We start from the raw sequence: 6,050 nt of genomic DNA on the forward strand, positions 1-6,050 counted from the left end.
AATACCAAAATTTCCCAGATCTTTTGAAATTAAGTGTGGCCACATGACTTGTTTTGAGCAATGAATGACATGTAGAAACAATTTGTATTACTTCACAGTTGAAGTTTGAAGAGCAAGTAAATGATTTGCCATCCTCCCTTACTCTTGCTGAAGGGATAATGATTGAATGTGTCAAGGTAAACTCCTTTCTTCTGGATTTCTGAATAAGTACAGGGAGCAAGTTCCCCAGCCAATGCGAGCTAATTATGTAAGAAATAAACTTTGGTTGTGTTAAACTAGTAAGATTTTCGAATTGACTGATTTATGTTGAAATTTTTACTTTTTTTGTGGACCCAATAAATAGTATTTAATCAAAATTAGAAATTTTGTTTTTTTAAGGGCACCATGAATAAATGTGAGCCACATAGTGGGAGAAAACATTGACAACATGTATGTTAGAAAGACAACTTATATCCAGGGGATAAATAACTCTTAGAAATACTAAGAGATAAACAACCTAATATATCTTTTTGAATTTCAAAATATTTGAGTAGATAATTGATAACAAATACACAAATGACCAATAAACACATGAAAAGATTCATAAGATTCCTAAACAGAAAACGTATATTAAAATCATAATGACATATCACTATACACACATTAGAATGACTAAAATTAAGGAATAAAATGATCATTACTCATATTGAGAAGGATATGGAGCAACCAGAATTCTCATAATTGCTGGTGGGAATGTAAAATTTTATAACCACTTTAGAAGTGCAGTTTCTTAAAAAAGCTAATAATGTACCACCATAAGACCACATGACCATCAATTCCATCTCTAGGCAGATACCCAAAATAAATGAAAAGGTGTACACACAAGTACTCGTATGTAAATGTTCATAGTGGCTTTCTTTATATTAGCCTAACTGGAAACAACTCATTTCCATCAACATGTGAATGGATAAAACAGACTGTGTTATATCCATACAACAGAAATATTACTAAGCAATATGAAGGATAAAGCTAGTGATACGTGCAACAACATAGATAGATTTAACAATCATTATACTGGGGCACCTAGATGTCTCAGTGGGTTAAGCCTCTGCCTTCGGCTCAGGTCATGATCGCTGGGTCCTGGGATCCAACCCCACATCAGGCTTTCTGTTCAGCGGGGAGCCTGCTTGCGCCTCTCTCTCTCTCTGCCTGCCTCTGCCTACTTGTGATCTCTCTCTCTCTTTGCGTCAAATAAATAAATAAATAAATAAATCTTTAAAAAAATCATTATACTGTAATGAAAGACACCAGACCAATGAACAATATCTGTTCAGTGATACTGTTTATAATGCCTGAAAGTAACAAGGTAATTTATAATGACACAAAGTACATCTATGGTTTCCTGAGTATGAAAGGGAATGCTGGTTACAAAGAGGCATAAAGAACTTTTAACAACCATTGAAATGCTTGCAATTTTTATTGTGATGATTGATCTGATTATACACATCTGTCAAAGTTTATGTATGTTCAATTTATTGTACTTTAGTTATATCTGAAGTTACAAAAAATGAAACATAATATTTAAAATGACTTATCAGGTTTAGGATATTGTATGGAATTTCTTTGAATATTTAAATAAATCTGAAATTTCTTAACATCATTTCTTAACAAAATCTGGGGAGATATTAATTCTCCTTATCTTTACCCATTGTATGTTTCTTCTTCTTCAATGTCTTTTAGAATTTTTATAATTTTCTAATGAAATTATTGCACACATTTGTTAAATTTACATCAAATTCTTCCTATTATAAATTATGTTTTATTTAAATTTATTCTTCTTTGCATTTGTTATTTTCATACATGGAATGCAGCCAACTTGTATATATGAATATTATAGTCATTTACATATAGATAAAAATAGCTATTACTGCAAATCTTTGTGTGAACCATCTTCTTATCAGAAAATAATGACATCTTTATGTCATTTGCCTTCAATTCTTATAGAAATTATTTCTTTTTTATTATATAGGCTAGTGCCTCTGGTACAATATGGATGGACATGTTACAGGCATCACTGTGTATTATTCATTATTATGAGAATAGTTTAAATGTTTCACTATTGATAATAATTTCTGATACAGACTTTGATAGTAAACTATCAAGAAAGGTCTTTAATGTTTATATAGGCCTTTGTTTTGTTGTATTTTCGTCATGAATAGTTGTAAAATTTTATCTAATATTACCTTCTGCACCAATTCATATAATTACACAGGTTTTCCTTTTTTCTATTATATGATTAGTAACCATGTATTTTAATATCCACAGAAATTTGCCTTTTTTGAATAAGCCATATTGATCATAATGTCTTATATTTTAAGACACTGTATACTGAAATGTAGGTAAGATAGTAAATAATATGTTATGTGTATTTGCCACAATCAAGCAAATAGTTTGGTTAAAATTTGTATCTCCTGCTTGAACATGTTATAAGACTTCCCTATAAAAATACCTATTCCTAATATATTTTATAGAAATCACTTTATTTAGCAATAGAATAACTTATAATTTCAATATATTCTTGACTAATTCTGGTCCTTGATATTATTCTATAAAATTGTCCATTTCTCCTGTTTTTAATTTTTTGCACAATGTTTTAATAAATCTTTTTCTTTAAACAGTGACATCCTTAGAATATATGCTGCTAAAAAAGCACTAAAGATTGCTAGTTTTTAATTTCTAATACTGTTTATCTCAGTTTATTTTTATTTTTGAACAATCCTGCCAGAGTTTTGTAAGTTTCTTTTAAGAACCAGCTTTGAATTTCCTGAATGTATTTAATACTTATTTTCAATTTCTTTATTTTCTCTTTGTTTCTACTTTCTTTTTCATGATGTGTTATTTTTCCATTTTTTTGAAAAAAATTCAATTTTCCCTGCATTGATTTCCAGTCTTTCTTTTATCTCAATAAAAGTTCTGAAATGTCAAAATCCTAAAGTTAGAAGTATACTTTCAAGCTCAAAAAATTATCAGATATCCATAGTAAGTTATGGTCCAGTGTGTTTTGAGCTTTCCAAACATATACAGAAATTTCAATTTACATTTTGTTATCTAAGAATATAATCTATTTCTAAAAATTATATTTTTTATTTTCTTTCTTTCTTCTTTTACAGAGGGGGGATGAGGGCAGAAGGAGAGGGAGAGAAAGAATCTCAAGCAGACTCCCTGCCAAACATGGCACAGAACACGGCGTTCCAACCCATGTCCCTGAGATTGAGACCTGAACTGAAACCAAGAGTTGCAGACTTCACCAACTGACTCGCCCAGGTGGCCCATTACAAAGGTTTGAAATTTGTGCAGAATTGTCATAAATCTTGGGAAGCTGTCAATTGTCATCTAGTTTACTTTTTTTTTTTTTTTTTTGGAAAATGAGGTATATATATATATATATATATTTTTTTTTTTTAAAGATTTTATTTATTTATTTGACAGAGAGAGATCACAAGTAGGCAGAGAGGCAGGCAGAAGAGAGTGAGAGGGAAGCAGGCTCCCTGCCGAGCAGAGAGCCTGATGCGGGACTCGATCCCAGGACCCTGAGATCATGACCTGAGCCGAAGGCAGCGGCTTAACCCACTGAGCCACCCAGGCGCCCCAATGAGGTATATTTTTTATGAACAAAGGGTAATTGAAATCTTCAGCTCTGATGATAAGTATATTTACAGCTCCTTTTTGTGGTACCTCGGAGGGAGTAGGTTGCTTGAGGATGAAACTGACATCTCTATCCCAGCTACTGGTTGCCAGAAACTCATTGAAGTGGATGATGAATGCAAACTTTGTACCTTTTATGAGAAGCCTATGGCCACAGAAGTTGCTGCTGATGTTCTGGGTGGAAGGGTTATGTGGTCCTAATCAGTGGTGGTGATGACAAACAAGGTTTCCCCATGATGCAGGATGTCTTGACCCATGGCTCTGTTGCCCTGCTGCTGACTAAGGTGTGTTCCTGCTATAGACCAAGGAGGACTGAAGAGAGAAAGTACAAATCTCTTTGGGATTGCATGGTGGATGCCAATCTCAGTGTTCTCAACATGGTCATTGTGAAAAAAGGGGAGAAGGATATACCTGGACTCACTGATACTACTGTGCCTCATCGCCTGGGACCGAAAATAGCCAGCAGAATCTGCAAACTTTTCAGTCTCTCTCTCTCTCTCTTTTTAAATTAATAATTTTTAAAATTTATTTTCAGTGTTCCAGAATTCATTGTTTATGTACCACACCCAGTGCTCCATGCAATATGTGCCCTCCATAATACCCACCACCAGGGTCGCCCAACCCCCCAAGCCCCTCCCCTCCAAAACCCTCAGATTGTTTTTCAGAGTCCATAGTCTCTCATGGTTCATCTCTCCCTCCAATTTACCCCAACTCCCTTCTCCTCTCCATCTCCCCATGTCCTTTGTGTTATTTCTTATGCTCCACAAATAAGTGAAACCATATGATAATTGACTCTCTCTGTTTGACTTATTTCACTCAGCATAATTTTTCCAGTCCCATCATGTTGATACAAAAGTTGGGTATTCATCCTTTCTGATGGAGGCATAATACTCTATAGTATATATAGACCACATCTTCCTTATCCGTTCATCCGTTGAAGGGCATCTTGGTTCTTTCCACAGTTTGGCGATCGTGGCAATTGCTGCTATGAACACTGGGTTACAGATGGCCCTTCTTTTCACTACATCTGTATCTTTTGGATAAATACCCAGTAGTGCAACTGCAGGGTCATAGGGAAGCTCTATTCTTAATTTCTTCAGGAATCTCCATACTGTTCTCCAAAGTGGCTACACCAACTTGCATTCCCACCAACAGTGTAAGAGGGTTCCCCTTTTTCCACATCCTCTCCAACACACGTTGTTTCCTGTCTTGTTGATTTTGGCCAATCTAATTGGTGTAAAGTCGTATCTCCATGTGGTTTTGATTTGAATCTCTCTGATGGATAGTGATGATCAACATTTTTTCATGTTATGAAATGTCTGTTAGCCATTTGTATGTTTTCATTGGAGAAGTGTCTGTTTATGTCTCCTGGCCATTTTTTGGATGTGGTTATCTGTTTTGTGTGTGTTCAGTTTGAGAAGTTCTTTATAGATCCTGGATATCAGCCTTTTGTCTATACTGACAATTGCAAATGTCTTCTCCCTTTCCATGGGTTGCCTTTTTGTTTTGTTGACTATTTCCTTTGCTGTACAAAAGCTTTTGATCTTGATGAAGTCGCAAAAATTCATTTTCACTTTTGTTTCCTTTGCCTTTGGAGACATATCTTGAAAGAAGTTGCTGTGGCTGATGTTTAAGAGGTTACTGCCTATGTTCTCCTCTGGTATTCTGATGCACTCCTGCCTCACGTTGAGGTCTTTTATCCATTTTCAGTTTATCTTTGTATATGGTGTAAGAGAAAGGTCGAGTTTCATTCTTCTACACATAGCTGACCAATTTTCCCAGCACCATTTATTGAAGAGACTGTCCTTTTTTCACTGTATATTTTTTCCTGTTTTGTCGAAGATTATGTGACCATAGAGTTGAAGGTCCACATTTAAAGAAGATGGCGTCCACCAGTTTGTTGTGAGAAAGCCCCTAAACAAAGATGACAAGAAACCTAGAACTAAAGTGTCTGTGATTCAGCATCTTGTTACTCCATGTGTCTTCCAACACAGATGTCGGCGTATTGCTTTGAAGAAATAACAAACTAAGAAAAATAAGGAAAAGGCTGTAGATTATGCTAAATTTTTGGCCAAGAAAAGGAAGGAGGCCAAAGAAAAATCCAGGAACAGATTGCCAGCAGATAAAGGCTGTCTTTTCTGAGAACATCTACCTCTAAGTCAGAGTCCAGTTAAAAATGAGTTTTTCTAATAGTGACAAATAAATAAGATCAGTTATCAAAATAAATAAATAAATAAATTTGCTTTTTCCTTTTTGTTTCATATTTGAGGCTATATTACCAAATGTACAAAAGTTTAGAGTTGCAATAACATTTTTATTATAAGTTGGTGATCACCTTTATCTCTTAGTGATGTCTAAATTCTTTG

At 34.5% G+C, this 6,050-nt stretch overlaps 1 pseudogene; it reads left to right on the plus strand.

The window, feature by feature from the left end:
* The first annotated feature begins 3,630 nt into the window (after positions 1-3,630).
* On the plus strand, positions 3,631-5,706 carry LOC123950451 (annotated as a pseudogene).
* The last annotated feature ends 344 nt before the right edge of the window (positions 5,707-6,050 follow it).

Source organism: Meles meles, chromosome 9, assembly GCF_922984935.1.
Source record: "Meles meles chromosome 9, mMelMel3.1 paternal haplotype, whole genome shotgun sequence".
Classification (NCBI taxonomy): domain Eukaryota; kingdom Metazoa; phylum Chordata; class Mammalia; order Carnivora; family Mustelidae; genus Meles; species Meles meles.